Source organism: Corvus kubaryi, unplaced genomic scaffold (genome assembly GCF_017639235.1).
Source record: "Corvus kubaryi isolate FWS band 111438036 unplaced genomic scaffold, C.kubaryi_AGA036_p1.0 37398, whole genome shotgun sequence".
Classification (NCBI taxonomy): Eukaryota; Metazoa; Chordata; class Aves; order Passeriformes; family Corvidae; genus Corvus; species Corvus kubaryi.
In genome coordinates this window covers 56,828,193-56,848,832 of record NW_024581137.1, presented here as the reverse complement: position 1 = coordinate 56,848,832, position 20,640 = coordinate 56,828,193, and the positions used below count along the sequence as shown (strand labels likewise).

Sequence of the window (20,640 nt, the reverse complement as noted above, 5' to 3'; positions counted from 1 at the left end):
TAACTGTTGCTTGTACAGGTCTCTGTTCTGAGACCTAGAGAGCTTTGCACTTCACTTCCCAAGTTTTCTTTATCCTTAATGTTGATGTTTTTGTGAAATTTCCAAGCCCTTTGGTCCCTCCAGCAGGACATATCCTGGGGGTCCTTGGAGGGGTTGGTTTCTCACACTGAAAACCATGGAGCCAGGCTGGGAGAGCTGGGGGTGTTCACCTGGAGAAGAGAAGGCTCTGGGAGACCTTAGAACCTAAAGAGGCTCCAGGAGAGCTGGAGAGGGACTTGGGACAAGGCATGGAGGGACAGGACACAGGGAATGGCTTCTCACTGCCAGAGGGCAGGGCTGGATGGGATATTGGGGAGGGAATTCCTGGCTGGGAGGCTGGGCAGGCCCTGGCTCAGGGTGCCCAGAGAAGCTGTGGCTGCTCCTGGCAGTGTCCAAGGCCAGGCTGGACATTGGGGCTTGGAGCAGCCTGGGATAGTGGGAGGTGTCCCTGTGCATGGCAGGGGGTGGCACTGGATGGGCTTTGAGGTCCCTTCCAACCCAAACTGTTCTGGGATTCCATTCTATGGAATGACCAGTCCATCAGAGCTCCCATCCTACAGGTGGTGACTTCCAGCTGTTTTCCCCCCTCCCCAAACCACAGAGCCCATGAGCAGCTGGGCCCTGCAGTGCCAGGCTGGGACATTTTCTCTCCCAAACCACATCTTACCAGAGCAGGTTTGTACCTAAACACTCCATTTTTGGGTTCCATCCTCTTCCTATCCCATCCCTCCAGTCTATCCAGCTGCTCTGCAGTACCTTTTGATCCAGGTCATCTCCAAACCTCCATCCTCCACCTTATGGAGAGAACAAGCAGAAACCCCCCTTGGGCCACTCTTCTGGTACCTTGCATTCACAGCCATGATTTGATGATTATTTTGCTTGTTTACCTCTCTTGGGCTGGTTTGATACATCTTTCCTAGACTTGCTAGAAAACGTCCCTTCCTGTTGTTGTGAGTTTCCCATTGCTTGGTTCTGGAACTGGTTAAACAAGCAGGAAAATCCTGTGTGGATTCGTGGTGTGAACCACTGTCCTGCGCCATCAAGTGATGGGCTCTGATTATTTTTCCTTCTGAATTGGGGGATTCTGTTGCAATTTGAGGCACGCGTTTGCAGTGGGAAAAGGTCCCCTCTAGATGGCAGGAACGGCAGCGGGAACGCGCCGGAGTCGCGGAGCAGCCGAGCAGGAGGCGCAGGACACGGCACCCGCCTCAGTCCGGGGCTCTGCGGCCACCGCGTGGCACCTGCGGGGCTGTCACCAGATGGAAGTGCCCAGCTGCTCCCTGCGGATCCCTCCTGCCAGCGCCCCCAGCCCCGCCTCGGCACATCCCTGCGGGAGAGGTGAGTGCACCCGGGAGCGGGAGCGATGCTCCAGCCGCGTGGCAGCGCTTGGAAAACGGGAAAAACAAATCATTTGGATCGTTGGTGTGCCCCTTCTCCGGTGAAGGGGAGCGAGAGGGGAGTCCGAAATATCCCTCCCCGGTAGGGTGCCCTGCTGCAGCTGCTGTGTGTGATGGAGCAGATGGAGAATGCCTGGAATGCCAGCGCTAACGCGAGGTGACGGGATGGCCGTCGGGATGGCGATGGGAAGCGGAGGGAGCAGGAGTGGGTGGTGCAGCCAGGCTGGTCCCCAAGCGGGTGACACAGCTGTGGAGCATCTCCAGGGGGTCATTTTGGGTGCTGTCAGCAGTGCCCCTCTCCAGGTTTGGTGTTTTGGAGGAACTGCGCTGTGCATCCCATCCCAAGGCTGGGTGGGTGAAGGCACTTGTTGAAGTGAGTTAAATTCCTGCGCCCTCAAAACTGGGATGTCTGTTTTGTTAATTGCCTTTGCAGCCATAAACACATTTCTGGATCCGTGGGTTTGGTACTGGCTCGTTGGCGTATTGCATTCCCACATCCCTGGGGCAGGCAAGGACCATGCTGAGCATGGCAGGTGTCAAATGCTGGGCTCTCCACAACTGCAAGCATCTGCTCCCAGTGCGGGGCTGGGATCGAGGGATCAGACTGGCAGAGTGAGGGTGCAGGAGCCTTTTGGCCCAGGGGTTGTCTGTGTTTAAAGATCCTTCTCCTGGAGGACCCCTTTTCCCACCTAGGAGATCTTCCAGGCAGGAAGGTGCTGTTCCCATCTCGGGGTACACTGAGTGAAGGAGCCCAGGCCTGCTCCTGGGTTGCTTCCAGAAATATCAGAAATAGGGGTTTTATATAACTATATATTCACTGTTCCATCAGACTGAGATAAATTTGACCAGACTTCAGCTTTTTTCAGCTGAGATGCTTTGGGAAATATGGCAGCACCTGCATCCCTGCTGGGGGAGGAAGACGAGTGCAGGGGATGGTAAAAGCTGGGATAAAACCTGCCCTGGGAGCTCTCCTGTCTGAGGCTGAGGATATTTTGGAGCTGATGCCAAAAAAATAACAAGCCCCTGTAGCACTTTTGCTTTAAAGCTGTTGCTTTGCAGTCATCGCATTGTTTTTTGCTGAATCCAGGCTGACACGCTGCTTTTGGGGCAGGAGCTGATTATTTTCCCCCTATTTTTCATTTTTCCTGCCTACCCAAGCTCTCTGGCAATAGAAATACCCCTTCAAGCAGGGAACGTGGGGTTTGGACACAGAGGTCACCTCTGCTCTGACCCAACGGCACCAAGACCCTGCCTGGGAAGGACGTTGTGCAGGGATGCAGGAAGGCAGGCAGTCCCCAAAGCCCAAATCATCTAAGAAAGAAGCTGGAGCCACACTCCAGGACAACTTGAAGCAGCCAAAATTAGCCCAAAGCCCATTTGCCCCCATCCTGATGAGCCCATGGTCCAGAGACTTGTCCTTGCCGTGGTTTTCCTTGGCCTCTCAGTGCCGTTGGAGGCAGCTCTGATTTTCAGGCTTCCTTCCATGCCACTGCAGAAAGGCACCGCGGGGCAGAGCTGGCCTGGGAAATAATTGGGCAGCCGGCGTAGAAAATGAGCAACGAGGGGAAAAAGGAGTAGGAATAACCCTGATTTTCCTGCTTGTCCATCAGTGTCCGGCTCGCTCTGCGCGTGTTTCCCACGGCAGCGCTGGGATTGAGCATCCCAGGTATGGAAGTGTGATGGGATGAGCTCGTGCTGGGGCACGGGGAGGATGTGTCATGGGTGTCCTGAGTGCTGTCAGAAGTTATCCTGGGAGGAAAAACTCCTAGGATCTTCTGGAGAGGGTGTTCAGCTCTCAGTGGGGGGAGGCCACTAATTCCCACCTTTTTTGGCAAAGACAGCTTTCCTGCTCTATCCAGTATGATGGAAACATCTTCTAGGAAATCCTCCAGCAGCCTGCATGGCTTCAGACAGGAAAGCAGGGAATTGGGGGTCTCATCTTCATCCCTCCACAGTGGAGCCACCTGCCCATGTTCCCCAATCCACCAGGGTGCAAATACCAGCTGCTCCAAAGTGGATAAAGAGCACTGGAACCTGTGGGAGCAGAGGGATGTCGGCTTGGGATGGATTTCCCCAGCCATGTGGATCATGGGCTTTTTTTCAGGGGGTTGCAGCTGGGATGGGTGATGTGATCCATTCCTGGGTATCCTGATGTCCCTTGTGCTCTCCCACAGGACAGGGGAGTGACCACCACGCTCCAGCTGCTGCCGCCTCGTGCTGAGACTCTGACCAGCGCCACCAACACTGACCACAGGTAGGTCCCATTATCCCACACCAGCCAATAACCCTCCCTGGGACAACTGATCCAAGTGGGACTCAAATGGATCCGTGCCAGCATCTGTTGCTCCTCCAGTGCTTTTCTCTGGCTCTGCTGCTGCTGCAAAGGAAGTTGTGTGGGAGGATGGAATTTTCTGTCGAGCATCCCATGGCTCTGGATGCTCCAGGGTGCTCGTAGGAGTTCTGCCATCCCCATCAGCTCCACGAGGCTGAGTGGCCCTGGCAGCTGGATCAGGGGCCGGGCTGTGCCTGCCTTGCTGGGCGCTGTATTTGGGTCAGCCACATCGACTGGAAGTGCAACTGTGTCATCCCTGGAGAGCGCGGGACGCCGATCCATAACCGCGGCTCCGGCCGGGATGGCACGCACGGCCCGGCATCCTCACCCTGCTCCCCGCTTATCCAGCCCAGCCCCGCTCCCAGCCTCCAAAACTCGGGAATCCAGCACAGCCTCAACTTTTTCCAACAGCAGCAGCTGTGACTCTGCTTGTCCCGGACATGACTCCAGCCCTGTGAATAACCAGAAGCCATCTGCAATTCCCATTGTGCCGTGGCAACTGGTACGGCCACCGGAACAACCGGATGCTTGTGGAATCGGGGGTGCATCCCCCTCCTGACACCTGATTCCTCTCTGTCCAGCCACAAAAAGGAGGGAGAAGAGGATGTTTTTCTGGATTTTACTTTCCCCGTCTCTGGAGATGCAAGGAGGGGATAAAAAGAAGGGAGGCAGAGAAGGCAAAATTCCAGTATCCCGGTGGAGCTGGGCAAATACAGATAAATATTCCTCAATTTCTACATAGGAGGGATTATTTTATTGAAGCCATGTGGGAATAAGACCCCTGGGAGCCAGATCCAATGGGCACAGGGAAGGACAGGAAAGCTGTGCCCCCTCAGTGCCCAAGTCGTCAACCCAGCATTAATTTGCAGATATTCCCTGCAGGATCAGGGCTTGCTGCTGCTGTTTGTATCAAGTCTTGATGGAAAACAAAGTGCCTGTGTGGTGGGCATTGAACTTTAGGGATGGCCTGGCTCCCTAACACGGAGTCAGCATGGAGATGATGGGGAAAAAAAACCCAAAAAGCCAAGAGAAATGCTCCAGTCACCACCAATGTGCTGACCTGGATATAGCAGGTACAGGATGAGAAAAAAGAGATTTATTATTTTTCCTAGTCGGAAGTGCAGGATACGTGAGCTGCATCCCTTGCTTTGAACATGGTTGAAATCCTATGATGCCTCCTGGATACGGGGGTGTGGGCTGGAGGGAGAGAACAGCACCCCAGTTTGGGTGCAGAGGGGAAACTGGTGCCACAGCCCACAGCAGAGGGATAATCCCTCCCTGGAGTGGTGTCTGTGGGGTGAGTGCCTGTCAGACTGTTCCCCTGAGCAGGGAGGATGATCTCACGTGCTCCATGGGTCTGGGATCCGATGGCTCGTTCCCGCAGCAGCCTGACCCGCAGAGCCCAGCGAGCCCAATGCCCACGGTCATCCCGGCCTCAGACCTGGGAACGTCCCTCTGCTCCCTCCTCTGAGTGCTGCCTGCACTCCCTGCCCCTGCCAGCATCTCCAGGAGCAGCCTGGCTGCATCAGCCAGCATTTCCACGTTTAATTTCCCTTTATATATATAGATATATATATATATTTTTTTTTTAATACACCATGTTTTATTCACCTCATCTATCTTCCCAAGCACAGATGCTGCTGCTCCTTGGGCTTATCCCACTGCAGCTTCATCGCACAGCGTTGCTGTGGTGGCACCTCTGGGCTCTTTACTGGTTTTATTGCTGAAATCCAGCCTGATTCCCCTTGCCCTATAGGGAGGAAATGTCACTGGTGTTCTTGCAGCAGCTCCTGGTGTTTCCAAAGGCAGGCAGGATCTCCCCTTGTGCATTCCCACCACTGTGGCTGCCACAGATGTGCTGCCTCTCTGGGCCTCTGAGAATATTTTGGCTCTGTTTTCTCACCACTTTCTCATTTAAGAGTTGTATTTATCAATGAAATCTCCCTGCTGAGCCTCCCCTTGTGCATCCCATCCTCCAGCCCTGACCATGCTCCCTCCATTGCTCAGAGCAGCTGTGGCTGCCCCTGGATCCCTAGCAGTGTCCAAGGCCAGGTTGGATGGGGCTCGGAGCAGCCTGGGATAGTGGGAGGTGTCCCTGCCCATGGCAGGGGTGCAACTGGGTGGTTAGATCTTTCCAACCCAAACCATTCCAGGATTCCAAGATTTCTCCAGCTCCTCGGTGTTCTCTTCCCATGGCTGCAGCATCCAGCTGCAAACTCCTGCAAGGATCCCGACAAAACCCTGCTGGGAGCATCCCTCTGTTCTACCAGAGAGCTGTGAACTCCCGTTCTCAACCCAATCCTCCCACCCCTTCGTACCCCTGACTGATTCCATCCAACATCCTATTCCCTTCCTCCCTTGGAGGAACCTTACCCCACTGCTGCTGTCAAGGCAGAACTGGGAATCCCAAACAAAGCCTCTGCTCCTCTCCAGTGGTGGGACGAAGCCTTTTAGGAGCTCTCTGAGGAGCAGAAGCTTCTCCCTGTGCCACCACCCGCAGGAGCCGCGGCTCCGGAGGGGACAATGGTGCCATTGAGCGGGGACACTGACACGCTGCCGTATTGTGCCTGGCAGAGAGATGCCCGGGAATAATCGCCTCCTCCTTGGCTTTGTTGCAGGGCTGTGCTGGTGCTGCTGCACGGCTTCTCCCCCGCCAGGGCTCCGGTTATGCGGTGAGGATCCACAGCTCCACGGGCACCGTTTTTTCCTGGCTGTGAAAGGTACGGCTCGATCGTCACCTCCTAACCAGGATGGGGCTCTGGGGGGGGATGGCACTGATGGGGAGGGATTGTGGGTTTGGGAGCAAAAGGATGTTCCTCACCCCAGGAGGCCGTGTCACTGTTTCATTGATCCTCGTAATATATTGTGTGTTTATTATATTTTATCTATTGTAAGTCTATTTTTTATATATCCCATCTATAAAGGCAGCGTTGAGAGCCATCAAAATTATAATTCTTCCTAAGCCTGCAAAATGTTTTGCATGAAATATTTGCATAAGATGCAGAAATCCAACTCCGCTTGGGGTCTGGATGATCCCTTAAAATTTGGATCCAGGATTTTGCTCGCAACTATCTTAAATGAGGCTGAATGAGAGTTTGCTCTGAGACTGATACAGAGCAGGGCTGAGATTTTTTAGGAACATATTTAAGGTTGCTTTCAAGCTGTGTGATTCCAAAAAGAATTTCCCTACCCATTTTCTGGTGAGGGTGTTTTCCTTACCCAAATTCTCCTTGAAATCCTTGGATTTGGGCTGAACTTTGGGCTTGTGACTGTGTCAAGGATGGCAGCAGCTGCAGGAACAAGTGCTGTGGCAATGCCTCTCTTCTCCCTGCTCCTCCTCCTCCATCCCTGGAGCATCCTAGGAGCTGGTTTCCTCTGGAAAACTCCTTCTGGGAACACATACCCCCTGCACGGTCACCCAGGCTGGTTCCCAGCTTGTTCCTCCCCTAAAGCAGCTGGAGAGCAGAAACACACTTGAGAAATTAAATGAGAGGGTGAAAACTTGGCTGCCCCATCCCAGCTGTGCTGAGGAGCAAGGACATCCTTTGAAATTCCCTTAAAACCAGGAAAAACAAGTTCTTTTGAGGAGTTTCACATGGTGGGAGCTGCTTAAGACATGCTGGGAGTCATGTAGGTGTAAAAGATGAAGAGCTGTCAGATTTTAAAGGTTTAGGGCCTTCTTCGTGCCAAATTTGTTCAGTTTGGGGGTTTTCTTTAAGTGCAGCGAGTAAAACCTCGCTAATTTGGACTCCTGGAAGCCAAACCTCTCTTCACAACACGGGGCCTTTAAGGAAAACATCAATTTTTGTGAGGTCAGCCATAAAATCATGCGAGCTGGCAATGGGAAGGAACAGATGACAATGAACCAGAGGTTGTGGCCTCTGGATGGGGTAATTATTTAATCCCTGCTTGTGGGTTTGAGTGAGGGGCAACATCCCCTTCTCTGCAGCCAGAGACGTGCACAGGGGAAAAATCCCTCTGGCAGAGAGCAGGAAGGGCTGGGGGAGGAGGAAAATGTCCCCTCTGTCCCCTTCCAGCTGTTCTCCCTTCCAGCTGTTCTCCACAGAGCAGGGAGATGCTTCCAGCTGTTCCCCCAAATGAGGTTGGGAAGAGAGAACAGGGATGAAGAGGGGCTGGGATAGGAGCCTCTGGTCAACATAAAACACTAACATTAAAAAATTTCAGCAACTTTGGACAGAAAAATTGGGGGGGAAAATGAAGTTTTTTGGTGGTGCTGCAGTGTTTCACTGTAGCTGTAAGGACAGGGAGAGTTCGCAGCCGACTTTCCACCAAGTTTGAAAAGGAAAAGAAATCCTAAACACGAAGGAAGCACACTTTATCCTGCTGCAGCACCTCCGCTTCCCGCCTTCCTCTCCTGCTCCAAGGAGCTCTTTTCGCTATTTTTAGCCCTAAACCCTTCGACTATTTGAGTGATCTGATTTTTTTTTTTTTTTTTCCCCATAAGCGCCACTCTTGGCTCTGGAGTTATCCACCACAATCTCTTTTTTTATGGCGTTTTTTATGCGTGCTTGGAAGGGAAATCCAAAAATAAAAGGGAACTAAAGGAGTCCTTGGCGTCCTGGGGAACGCGGGGTGTGCAGTGTCAGGTTCGGAGGAGCTTTCCCTCTCCACGTCAGAGCGCGGGGCGGGAGGGAGAAAGCGGCGCCGGGCAGGGATCCACGGATCCGCGGACAGGATGGGAGAGTTTTGGGAAGGACTGAGCCCAGCACTTCTCCGTATGTTACTTTTGGGTTTGTTTTGTTTTGTTCTCCCTCCACTTTGTGTTGATGTTTTGCTGATGGTTTTTAGCTTGGCTTGTTCCCAGCACTTCTCAGATCCCCTCCCTGTGCTGCAACCCCCCCTCTGCTCTCACCCAGCTCTTCCCTGCTCTTCGTTTTCTGCCCTTTCCCAGTTATTTGGGTGGGAAATGCGTTTGCTGAGCCTGAATGTTCGTGTGTTGCCTTTCCTGCCGGGGTAAGAGGCACAACATCCCTATTTGGCATCAGTTTGTGCACACTTTGCTGGCGTAAATCATCCCCTGGCACGCAGGGCAGTGCAAATCCATCTCCAGGGAGTTTGGGATTAAACCACTTTAGCTTTTTCCTCATGGAAAAAGGAAGAAATTCATCCCTGTGTGGGTGGGGAGGCCCTGGCACAGGTTGCCCAGAGAAGCTGGGGTTGCTCCTGGATCCTTGGAAGTGTCCCAGGCCAGGTTGGAACACCCTGGAATAGTGGAAGGTGTCCCTGCCCATGGCAGGGGGGTGGAATGAGGTGATCTTTTTAAGGTGTCTTCCAACCCAATCCATTCTGGGATTCTGTGAAACCCCTCTGTGCTCTGGGACCTCCTGGCCAGCCCCTATCCCAAACCTCCTCCTATCCCAGACGACCAGAGCTGGGGGGAGGAAAGCAAGGCTCTGTTTTTCCTGCTGATCCTGTGTTACATTCCCGAGGTTTCTGCAAATTTTGGGGTCTGCATCCTCCTGGCTTTGGGATCCTCTGCTTAGATCCCCGTGCTCCTGCATCACGAGCTGGGCTTTGAGGCCAGGTACAGCTGGAGAGCAGCACCCGTAGAGGCTCATCCCAGCAGGAGATGGGCATTTGCAGCTGGTGTCTCTAATCCATAAGTTTGTCTTCTCTGTAAGGTGCTTTTGGCTTGTTTTAAAAATAAGATCCAAGGCTGTGAGCACACTTTTCCTCCTCACATCCCAAACACCTTGCAAAGGGTGTGTTCCCTCCTGTGCAGCTGGGGAAACCGAGGCACGGGGAGCCCAGCGGCATCACCACCTGCTCCTTGGTGGCCTCATCTTCTTGGCCAGCCTTCCTTGAGAGAAAATGCTCCCCAACACCCAGGATGCTCCTCTGGGGTGGCATCTCCAGCGTGGATCCCCTACCCCCACCTCAAGGTCCTGAGATGAATCTCAGGTGGAGATGCTGTTGCATTTCCACAGCTTTTAATTATCCCGTCCTTATAAATCCTTAAGGTCTTCCCTGTGGCTGATGGATGACCCTGAGTTATGTCCTTTCTGCCTTCAGATCTCTGCAGATTTAGTTGCAACCAGTGTTTGTCCAAAGATTTCCTGGAGAGAGGGGCTGGAAGGAGCTCCTGAGCCCTCCCTGTTCCTGAGGTGGCCTGGAAAGGCATGCCTCTCTCCATCTCCTTCCCATCCCAAAATGCCCTTCCCACCTATCCCAAGCACAGGAGCTTGGCTTAGTGAATTTATTTAAGCTCTGCTTGATGGCAGAGAGCTGTGTCCTCTCCTGGGGGGAGGTGAGCAAACATTCCCACCCCCCCCAAGGGAAACAGAGTCCCTTAAACTCTCGGAGGCCACAGGCACCTTCTCCTTTCACCCCAATTACCTTGGAATGCCACAGGAGGGCAACCTGTCCTGTGTCCAAAGCTTCCTTAGAAAGTCAGAGGGAGGAAATCCCAACGTAACTCAGCTCCAGACGGGTGGGAACGGAAAAAGGGCCATGAGGCAGATGGGGAAATCTGTACCTTGTGCTCCTCCTGCAAGCTGAGAGAACCATTTCCAAGACAATCCTTGGGTCTTGTCCAAGACCGAAATCCCAGGAGGGTTTTTTTTTTGGCGTGTGTCATCAGCAAACCCCTCCTCCCCAGCAATCTGATATGGTGTGCACCATATTCCTGAATGATCCCAGAGCTGGGGAGGACTCTCTTCTCCTGTAATTTATGGCCTGCTTGGAGTTCTTCCACCCAATGTTCATCCCAGCATCCCAAGGGGCAGTTTCAAGGCTGCACAGCTCCCTTTGACCTGCTCTGTCCCTTGGAGATCATGCTGACCAGCCATGAAATTCCACGTGGTTTCTGCTCCTCGCTGCCAGGAGAAGGGAAAATAAAGGAGTTTCTGTGGGGTTTCTGCACGTCACTGTTGCAGCCTGGGGCTGTAGCAGTAGAAGACAGAGAAAATGGATAGAAAAGGAGCAGCCCCATCCTATAAATTAACTAAGGCACATGAGGATAAGCTTTGCTGGAGCAATTTGTTTGTCTCCCTGCCTCGCCCATTTTTTGGTGCCGTGGGTTGTCCCACTGTTTCTCTGGCTGCATCCTCAGAAGGTGAGGATCCCCTGTCCCACCCTCAGGTGCCCTGAGCTGTCCCCAAGGAATGAGGTGACTTTATAAGGACAAGCCAAGCCCTGGAGCAGGTCAGAATTGCTCCTCTGAGAGCTGCACACTCTCTTCTGCAGTCTGACTTTTTTTGCTCCGTTTCCATCCTCATGGGGAGAATCCCAACTGTTCCTGGCCACCAGTGGGTGTGGAGGTGTGGGAATGCTGAGCAAGGTGGGGATCTGAGGGTGAGCTGTGCAATCACAAGGACAGCAGAGGCTGAAGGTCCCTCGGGAGGTGCAGATCCCACCAGCTCCCCGTGCCAGTGTTATCAGGGACACTTTTATTTCCTATCCAGTAGAAATTGTTCTGGCTGCGTCTTGTCCTTTCCTGGTGTATTTCTGGCATGTTTGTGAGGACCTCGACAGAGCAGCACTGTTCCCCCCAACTGGCTCTGGCCCCAAACTCGCTCCCATCACCCTGATCGTTAATGACACTCAGCAGCCTCATCCCTGGGCGATGCCACCACCAGCTGGGACCTGTCAGCGCCAGGGGGGTGACAGGGTGGCACCAGCGGCTCCACAGGAGCCGGGACGGGGGTGAGGTCACAAGACCCTATTTTCTGAGGGGTTTCCTCAGAGATCAGGTCCATTCCGGCAGAGCAAGGATTGAGGCACCTCGGCACCTCCCGAGGCTGCGTTTCTGCTTCGCTTTGTTATTTCTGACCCTTTTTAACGCCCTCTTACACCGGCTCGGCCCGGGGCTGTGCAAGGGTCTGCTTGCTGTGAAGCAAACACAGGGCGGGCGCCAGCGAGGCAACGAGCCCCTGAAGGCACCACCAGTGGGGTGTAAATGGGCAAAATCACGGGAAAACAGCCCAGAAATGGGGCTCGTCCCCTACTGTGGCGAGGCAGCGCTTCCAGCCCAGTCCTGAGCATCTTCGGGCGCTTCCACCCCTTCTCTGTGTCACTCTCTGGATCAAGGCAGAGTTAATGCGCCCCACGACCCCAAATACTGCTCCCCACCGGTTCCAGCCCCAGAGAACACCCGCCGCGCATCCGGAAGCCTCTGCTTCGGAAGCCTGAAGCCGGTTCAAACATGAACCCGAGCCAAATTCCTCCAGGCACGTTTTTTAACATACTTTTTTTTTTTTTTTTTTTTCCCCTGCCGGGGACAATGCATTTGCTCAGGGCTCTGCCCAGCCCTTTCCTCTGCGCTGCCAGACAGAAATAGTTAACCAGGTTCGCTAAGAAATGAATGTCCTCGTTTCCTTTCCAGGGCAGGCGGCTCCCCCAGCCTCCCCCAGCCTCCCCCAGCCTCCCCCAGCCCGTGTCTCCGCTCGGAGCCCCGGGGAGGAGCCGCTCTCCAGTGGCACGGTGCGAGAGCAGGCGCTGTCTCCCCGGCTCGGGCTGTGCTTGGTGACCCGGTGGCCTGTGCGAGCACTGCCAGGTGCCCCGGGCGATTCCCGCAGCTCGAGAGCAGCCCTTTGCTCACTCTCCTCTTGCGATCGGGGCGATGGGAGCCAGCGCCGGCTCTGCAGAGTTTCAAGTCAAAACAGATCAAGCTAATCATGAAAAGCGGTGCTGGGGGAGAGGAGGGGAGGGGAGGAGAGAGAGAGAGAGAAGAAAGATGATGCCACGGGCGTTGCAAAGCCATCCCTGCTGTAGGCACAACCTCGTTTGATAGCGTGGCTTCTCCTGGGAGTTGTGGTTGGATCCCCCAGGAAAGGGGAGACCACCAGGGCCGGGACGCTGTGCTGACCCCAGTCCCAGAGCCCACGGGCTGTCAGGGACACGCCGGGCTGGTTTGGGTAGGTGTTTAGGGTCATCCCAGATGCCACAACCCATTAGTGCTGCCGGGGCTCCGGGGAGGGCTGATGGCTCCTGGGATGCTCCAGCTGCTGGAGCAGCGATGCGGCGCTCGGGAGGAGCCGCTCGCCGCTCCTGCAGCCTCTTCTCCGAGGGCATCCAGAGGAAGGCTGCCTCTCACGGCGCTTTGTTGCGTGCTTGGCTTGGCTTGGTGGGAGGTGGTCGCTCTCGGGCTTGCAGAATCCCCGGACAAAGCATTTTCCATGCTGCGGGGCCGCAGGGAGAAGGGTGAGATCAGCCGTAGCTTCAGCGCCTGCTTGAATGGAGGCAGAGGTTTGCAGAGGATGGAGGCGGCGTGGCCTGGTGGAGCATGAGACATCCCTGCCCGGGGCACGGAGACCTGCCCGGCATCCCGGTGTGAGTGCAGAGGTGAGGAGCTGCAGCCGGGGAGCAAAGCTGTTTCCCGGGAGCCGGGAGATGGACCGCGTGCCGCCGGGATTTTGGGAGAAGGGAGAACTTCTGTGTCCTCTCCTTCAGCCCCAGCCTGGGAGATGAGCTGGTGCTGGTCTTTCTGAGGGTGGGACCCACAACAAAATGAGCAGAGCTGGGGCTGCTCCCTGCTCGGCTCTCGGGGCTGCCGTAGGGTTTGGCCAAGGCTGTTTCTGCCTGGAGATCAGGGGAAACTGGTGGCAAATGCAGGGTTTGATCTCCTGTGTCCATCCCCAAGGTCAGTGTGAGCTGTGGGGGCTTCTGAGGCTGCCGTGTGGGATAACCTCCCTCCTGGTTGTTACAGCAGAGAGGGATACCCTGGAAAACAGGAGAGGAATGTGGCCAGCTCAGAGGAGCAGCTTCCTGCAAGAAATTCTGTGTCTAAGGGCAAACACATGCGAGGTTCCGTGTGCTGGCCAGGACACGTGTGGGCGTGGAGCTCCTTTATTTATTCGTCCGTGAGCGGAGCTCTCCCGGAGATCCGAGGTGGGAGGCTGAGGAGGAAGCTCTGCTCTGGGCAGCTGCTTTCTCGCAAGCTTTCGCCCTGCCTGCCTCCCTGCCTCCCGGATCCCGCGGCTGCAGAGCCTCCTGGCAGCCCTCGGCACTTTTTTTAGCCGTTCTGGAGAATTTGAATAGTTCTAGCGAGGGCGAGCTCTGATTTATAGGGAGTGTTTTTATGGTGTTTATGTTGGCAGGCTGGAGTTTATGTACGGTTTGAAATGTTCACTGGAGCCTTTTATCACCGGAGCTGAAGAACAACAGAGCGCTGGTGAAAGTCTTGTGCTAATTGGAGAGGGCTTGATTTAGGGCTGGGGCTGCAAAATGCCCGACTCCTGCTTGGCTCCGAGGGGCTGCTGCTGCCTGCAGTCCCCATGGGGAAGGAGAGATGATTTCATCCATCAGCGGGGTGGGATCCATCCAAGTTGAGCCATTTTTCCAGTGAAGGTCACGTCTGGCGCTGAGAGGGACAGATCGTGGTGCCTCGGGCTCCTGTCCCTGCTCACAGCCAAGAACAAGATGATCAGCAGATGCAAGAGGCTTCAGCTTGGGAAAACACGAGCACTTGCTTAAATGTGTTTTTTTTTATAACCCAAACCACACTCAGCTGTGGGGCAATTCCTTGTGCTGGCGTTGGAAACGCAGCTCGCCTCCATCCCATCACTCCTCTCCCCGTGTCTGTGTAGGATCTCAGTGTCCCAGCTCAGGGTTTAGTGAAAACAGTGACTTGGTGAGATCCCATCATCATCTGTGGGATTTGGAGTGACTGAACCTCACGAACACCTCACAAAAAACGCCCTCCTGCTCTTCATTTTCCATTATCCCTCTCCCATTAGTCCTGCAGAATTAGTCTGAGAGTAGGAAACTTTTCCAGGTGCCAGCAAGGGGTCATTTTGGAGCACAGAGAAGGAATTTATCCATCTTACAGTCAGCTCCTGATCCCTCCAGCCGTGTCTGCCTTCCCTTCTCCAGCATCACAGGTGCTAAGGGGGTGATCCATGGGGTGCAAGCAGCACCTTGGTGTGGGATGGGAACTCTTAAGGGCAATTGAAAATGTACAATAGCAGGAAAGAGTTGCAAGGGGATAACACATCTTGGGCAGGGTGTGCTTCGGGTGTCCTGGTTCCTGAGAGCAGGTGGTGAAATCTGTGAGGAGTGGAGAGAAGAGCTGGAAACTGAGATGAGTCCCAGACCAGTCCTTGGATGTCAGGCAGGTCACAGAATCCCAGAATGGGTTGGGTTGGAAGGGACCTTAAGGATCACCTCATTCCAACCCCTGCCATGGGCAGGGACACCTCCCACTATCCCAGGCTGCTCCAAGCCCCATCCAACCTGGCCTTGGACACTTCCAGGGATCCAGGGGCAGCCACAGCTTTTCTGGACACCCTGTGCCAGGGCTTCCCCATCCTCACAGGGAAGGTGTTGAGCTCAGCTCCAAGGAGGGTTGACCACCCAAGTTTAGATAATGAAATCCCACCCAAGTACCTTAAAACGAATCTTGAAGGAGGCCACAGAGATTTTAACCTTTTGAGGAGACCATGGCACACGGTCCTGCCTCCACATCATTCATAGTTGCTCCATACCCCTGCAACCTTTTTCCCAGAAACAGCTACTGGGACTCCCCTGCCAGGGAAAAGGGCACTTTATTGCAGGCCAGCTGTTTAGGGAAGCTGGCTGGCATTAGGCACCTCAGTAGATGTGTCCTGCTGGACGTATCCTTGCAAGAAGGGAGGGAGAGAAAGGCACAGCATTACAAGCACATCTACGTGCCTTTAGTCTAGTCACACATACAAGAAAATTTAAGGAATTTGGTGCAAAGCGGTTTAGTGAAGCAGAGAACCTTCTATTTTAAGAGATTTTTGATAGCTCTCAGCCTGCACTGACCCACACAGATTCTAAAACAGAAAAAAACCTCCCACAAAACCAACAAATCCCCCACTTCTGCTACTGGCAGTAAAATTTTGGCTGACTCGTGTGAGCCTCTATTAACCCTGCGAACGTGCTGGTCAGGGACAAACCTTACAGTAGGAGAGTCCATCCTGCTGTTATTCCTTGTAATGGGAAGCTTCCAAAAAACCAGCCAAAACAAATATTTGGAGGAAAGGCAGGGGCTGCCTGGAGGGAGTGACTGGGGCAGGAATGCTCCTGCCATGGGCAGGAGGTGACATCATCCGGATTCCTTCGCTGAGGAATGCAGGATTTGGTCTTCCCTGCCAGTAATTGCTTTTCAAAAACAGACCTGCCCAGGGAAGCGGATTTCACCCAGCCCCTTCCACTGCACGGCAGAGAGGCTGAATATTCCCAAATCCCCTTCTTTTCCCTGGCTTAAGGGGACATTGTACGGACAGGCAGGGTAAAATCGGTCATTCCCCAGATTGCAGGTGGAAGCACCCACAATTCCAAAAGTGGTAGCTGGACAGAAAGCTGGGCACGGAGAGCTGGTGGGGGAGCAACAACTTCTTGGGGCTGGCCAGGATGGGGCAGGTGATGGGCTCAGTGTGTGTGTGGACTTCTGTGCTGGGCAGACTTTGCTGAGAGCTTCAGGAGGAGCCCATGGTGACCTCCATGGTGACCTCCATGGTGACCTCCATGGTGACCCCATTTCTTGGTGCTACGAAGCCCAATGACCACGTTAGGTGTTTTTGAATGTAGAACTTCAGTGGTGACTGGAGAGAGTTGGACTTGGGGGTCCTTGTAGATCCCTTCCAATGTGGATGTTCTCTGGTTCTATGGCTGGAATAGGTGTTGATGTGCAGAGCATTCTGACCAACCAGCTGATACCTGGCTTGGTCCAGGGCAGGGACTGTCCCCCTGTGCTGGCACTGCTGGGACACCTCAAATTCTGTGTGCATGTCTGAGTTCCTCTCGACAAGAAGGACATTGAGGGGCTGGAGCGTGTCCAGGGAAGGGAACGGAGCTGGGAAGGGTCTGGAGCCCCAGGAGCAGCTGAGGGAGCTGGGAAAGGGGCTCAGGCTGGAGCAAAGGAGGCTCCGGGGGGACCTTGTGGCTCTGCACAAGTCCCTGACAGGAGGGGGCAGCCGGGGGGGTCGGGCTCTGCTCGCAGGGAACAGGGACAGGAGCAGAGGGAACGGCCTCAGGCTGGGCCAGGGGAGGTGTAGATTGGATATTAGGGAAAATTTCTCCCCTGAAAGGGTGGTCAGGCATGGGAAGAGGTTGCCCAGGGCAGTGGTGGAGTCACCATCCCTGGAAGTGTTCAGAAACACGCTGATGTGGCACTTGGGGACAGGATTTGAGGTGAACATGGCAGTGCTGGGTCAGTGGCTGGACTTGATGATCTCAGAGCTCATTTCCAACCTTGGTGACCCTCATTGATACCTGGTAGGGCTAATTCCTCAGCAAGGCCACAGTTCTCCCTCCAAGCAGCTCTTGGCTTCTCCATTGGGTTGAACATCCCACATCCCACCTCCAGTCCCCTGAGCTGGCAGCCCTCCGGCCCTGGCTCTGCTCTGGCTCCAAGCTCCGCAAACACCTCTGGAAATGGACGTCAGTGGCACTTCCAGCGGCAGCAGAGGGGTCAGTTCCTGTGGGATGGAGGCTGCTGCCCTCATTTCAATAGGTGGAACTAGGTGTAGTTCAGCTGCCCCCGTTATGAGTCCAACAGGGTGATTTAGTGCCTGGAAAGGCCTGAAATATTTTGCTCTCAGTGCCTGACAGACGATGGCTGGCAGGAAACGAATGCGCCGCGCTCCAAGGCAGGGCAGGTTTTGCTGGTTCTCTAATTTTCCGCCAGGTTTTTGGAAATTCTTGGCAATTAAATGGAGGGCAGAAAAGAAGGGCTTTGGCCAAAGGAGAAATCCCACTTGGTCAGCAGGATTTTTGGAAGGGGTGGAGTGAGGAGCTCTGAATGGGCAGCAGCGGGACAAGGGCTGCCCAGGTTGGCATCTGCTCTCCTGAGGGTGCTGAGATGCGGTGTCAGGTGTGCCAGGAGAAGGCCTGCTCAGTCTTGGGGTCAGCAGCACAAGTAAAAACAGTGGGGATGGACACAAAGCAGGGTCTGGAGTCATGGCAGGGTGATGCCATGGCATTTTGTCATGGCAGAAGAGGCAATCCACACAGGAGGCAACCATGGAACTGGTTGGGATCAGGTCCCTCATGGGACAGGGTGACAATGCCAGGAGAGACGTGGAAGAGAGACCCTCTGTGGGACATCCTGGGCTTGGTTTGGATGTTGACCCCACCAGGCAAGTCCCTTCCCTTGTCCTATCTCAGCCACCCTCTATCCCAGGGCTGTCTGGTGCTGACGATCCTGGTTTGCAGGACTCTCACTGCTCAAGAGAAGACAAAAACAGTATTTCCCTTGTCTTTGGGAGAGGGGGAAATCACAGAATCCTAGAATGGCTTGGGTTGGAAGGGACCTTGAAGATCATCTGGTTCCCAAAAGGAGGATGCAGACACCAGTCCCATTACCTTGCACACGCTGAGCAAGTACTCCACCGTTGGAGCTAATTCCCTGTGTGACACGGGTGGAATAGGGAATAAAGGGCATATCTCCTGCTCAGTTCTGCCTGGAGACAGCACAGAGTTGGCTGAGCAGCACTGACATGAGCTCCAGAGGATGAAGGTGGAGGCTCCAAGGCTTTGAGGTCAGTAGGGAGCAAAAAAGCAGCCAGGAAAAGAGATGACAATGGATGCAGATCTGCTTTTAGATGACACAAGGAAGCTCAGAGGCTCCGTATTTATCACAGCTCAGCAAGTCAGGTGCCACCAGTCAGGTGTGGGACTGCTCCTCTGGCTCCAGCCCTCCAGCAGAACATGATTTGGGGTTTGGTTTATGTCCCTTAAGTTGTTTCTTCTTCAAGTTTCTCAGAAACACAGATGGTGGTGTGGTTTCTTAATTATTTCTGTCTGGAGGCTGAAGGGAGGATGGCTTGGAGAGGAAGGGAGGGAAAGAAGCAGAGATGGAAAGAGTGAGTTTTTGAGAAGACCCTCTCACCACTTCATCTTCTTTCCTCAGCCTCTGGTAATGGCCAGGATCACTGATTGCAACTTTTCACTCCTGAAAATTCTCAGGGGGTTTCCTGGAACACCAAAATGTGGTGGGCTGGGTGCCCAGCCAGTGACCACCCCAGTGATGAGGATGGACCTCAGCTGAGCAGCAACAAACTGAGACATGTCCCAAAAGCTGCCTGGAGGTCAGAGACCCTGGAGTGGCATTTTTAGGGTCTATTTATCACTAAGTGAAAGAGAACCAGTTTTTTTTTCCTTAAATACCCTCTTTCCACAGCATTTTCCATGCTGTTTGCCTCTTTAAACTTAGCAGAGGAGGCTGACCCAGCCCTGGGCTGGCAGAAGGGGTGGAAGAAATGTGAGCACCAGCCTGGGAGCCTGGGAAGGGGCTCGCTGCACGTCATGGGGGGATTTCGGCATTATTGTGAATTAAACCATGACTGCAACATCCTCGGTGTCCCATCCCCAGCCTCGCAGTGGAGCTTCAGGCATCCCTGCCTGGGAACCAGCCAAATTCACCAGGGGTACCCGCCCTGCCAGCAGGAGCCCCCCACATCCCAGGGGTGCTGGAGGGTTTGGTGTGAGCAGGGCAGTGCTCACCTGAGCTCCTGATTTCTCTACCAAAACCTGCCCCCATGGGCCTGGTGCTCCCTTGGGAAGATCTCTGCATTCAGGAGTAACCTGAAAACAAAGACAGAAACCTCATCTTGCTGCCCCCTTGTCTCAGGCTGTGGATCAGCCCCGAGCACTGGAGCATTGTTGGCTCAGACTACAGTGTCAGGTATGGAAGGGCTGTGCACCTCCTCCATCTTCCTGCCTTCCCCTTCCGCCTCAACGTCCTCATTCATGAAAAATTCCCAGTTGGATGGACGTGGGGAGAGGAATCGATGTTGGAGCGTTTTTTCCCCCACGTCAGCCAAGGGAGGTTGTAGGCTCAGAGGGATTGAATCTTTGTTTTCGCAGCTGGATCCCGTATTATCCTTTCTTCTCTCCAGCTTTTTATTGCTGCCCGTTCCCCGGAGCAACCTGTTGGGAAGCAGAGTGTGTGCTCATGTGGAGCACAACCTGCTGTGGCTGCCCGAGGAGCAGCGAGTGGGGCTGTCCTCCCCCAGGACCGGTGAGCTCTCCAGGGGTGCCCAGGACAGGATGAGGAGCAACAGCCACAAACAAAACCACAATGAGTTCCACCTCAACATGAGGAAGAACTTCTTTGTGTGGGCGGTGGCAGAGCTCTGGAACAGCTGCCCAGGGAGGGCCTGGAGTCTCCATCTCTGGAGACATCCCAAACCCACCTGGATGAGTTCCTGAGTCACCTGCTCCAGGTGACCCTGCCTTGGCAGCGGGGTTGGTCTAGGTGAGCTCCAGAGGTCCCTTCCAACCCCAGCAATTCTGTGATTCCATGACCTGCACAGCCCCATGTGTTCATTGAGGACTTGGGCTGTAAGGGATTCTGTGCTCCTGCAGTGGGGCCATGCAATGGATCCTGGCTGGGGAGGGAGGAAGGTGCCATCCCATAATGGTCCCCTGAGGACACCTGGCTGCAGCCCAGATCTCCTGGCTCCTTTTATCCTGGCACAGTGTGGGGTGAAGGCAACTGGGTAGCAGAGACCAACTTGGTCCATCCTTTGGTAGGACAGGGCAGGGAGCAAGGTTGGGAGCATCTGCCTTGGGCTGGAGCGTGATGGGATCATGGGATCCCCTTGGGATCGTGGTCCCAACCTGGGCACAGCATGGCTTTGGGGGATGCCCTAGGGTTTGGTGGAGGTGCGGTATGGATTGGTGGTGTGGTGTAGGGTTTGCTGGTGCTGGTGTAGGTTTGGGGGTGTTGGGTAGTTTTTCATGATGCTGGTGTAGGTTTGGTCGTGCTGGTGTGGGTTTGGTGGTCCTGGTATAGGGTTTGGGGATGCTGTAGTAGGGTTTGGGGATGCTGGTGTAGGTTTGGGGATGCTGGTGTAGGTTTGGGGATGCTGGTTTAGGTTTGGGGATACCGGTGCAGGGTTTGGTGGTGCTGGTGTAGGGTTTGGGGATGCTGGTGTAGGTTTG

At 54.4% G+C, this 20,640-nt stretch overlaps 1 protein-coding gene across 4 annotated transcripts in view; it reads left to right on the top strand.

Annotated features, from left to right (window-relative positions):
* The first annotated feature begins 513 nt into the window (after positions 1-513).
* GJC2 (gap junction protein gamma 2) overlaps positions 514-20,640 on the top strand; it is a 39,665-nt gene continuing 19,538 nt past the window's right edge. The window contains exons 1-3 of one of the 4 annotated variants that reach the window (XM_042044073.1): positions 514-1,377; positions 3,611-3,690; positions 6,387-6,488. The gene's annotated coding sequence lies outside the window, so the exon portion shown is untranslated. Of the gene's footprint in view, positions 1,378-1,453; positions 3,103-3,610; positions 3,691-6,386; positions 6,489-8,407; positions 8,505-12,862; positions 13,072-20,640 lie in introns of those variants that run through there. The other 3 variants (XM_042044075.1, XM_042044076.1, XM_042044078.1) reach the window with 3 other exon arrangements.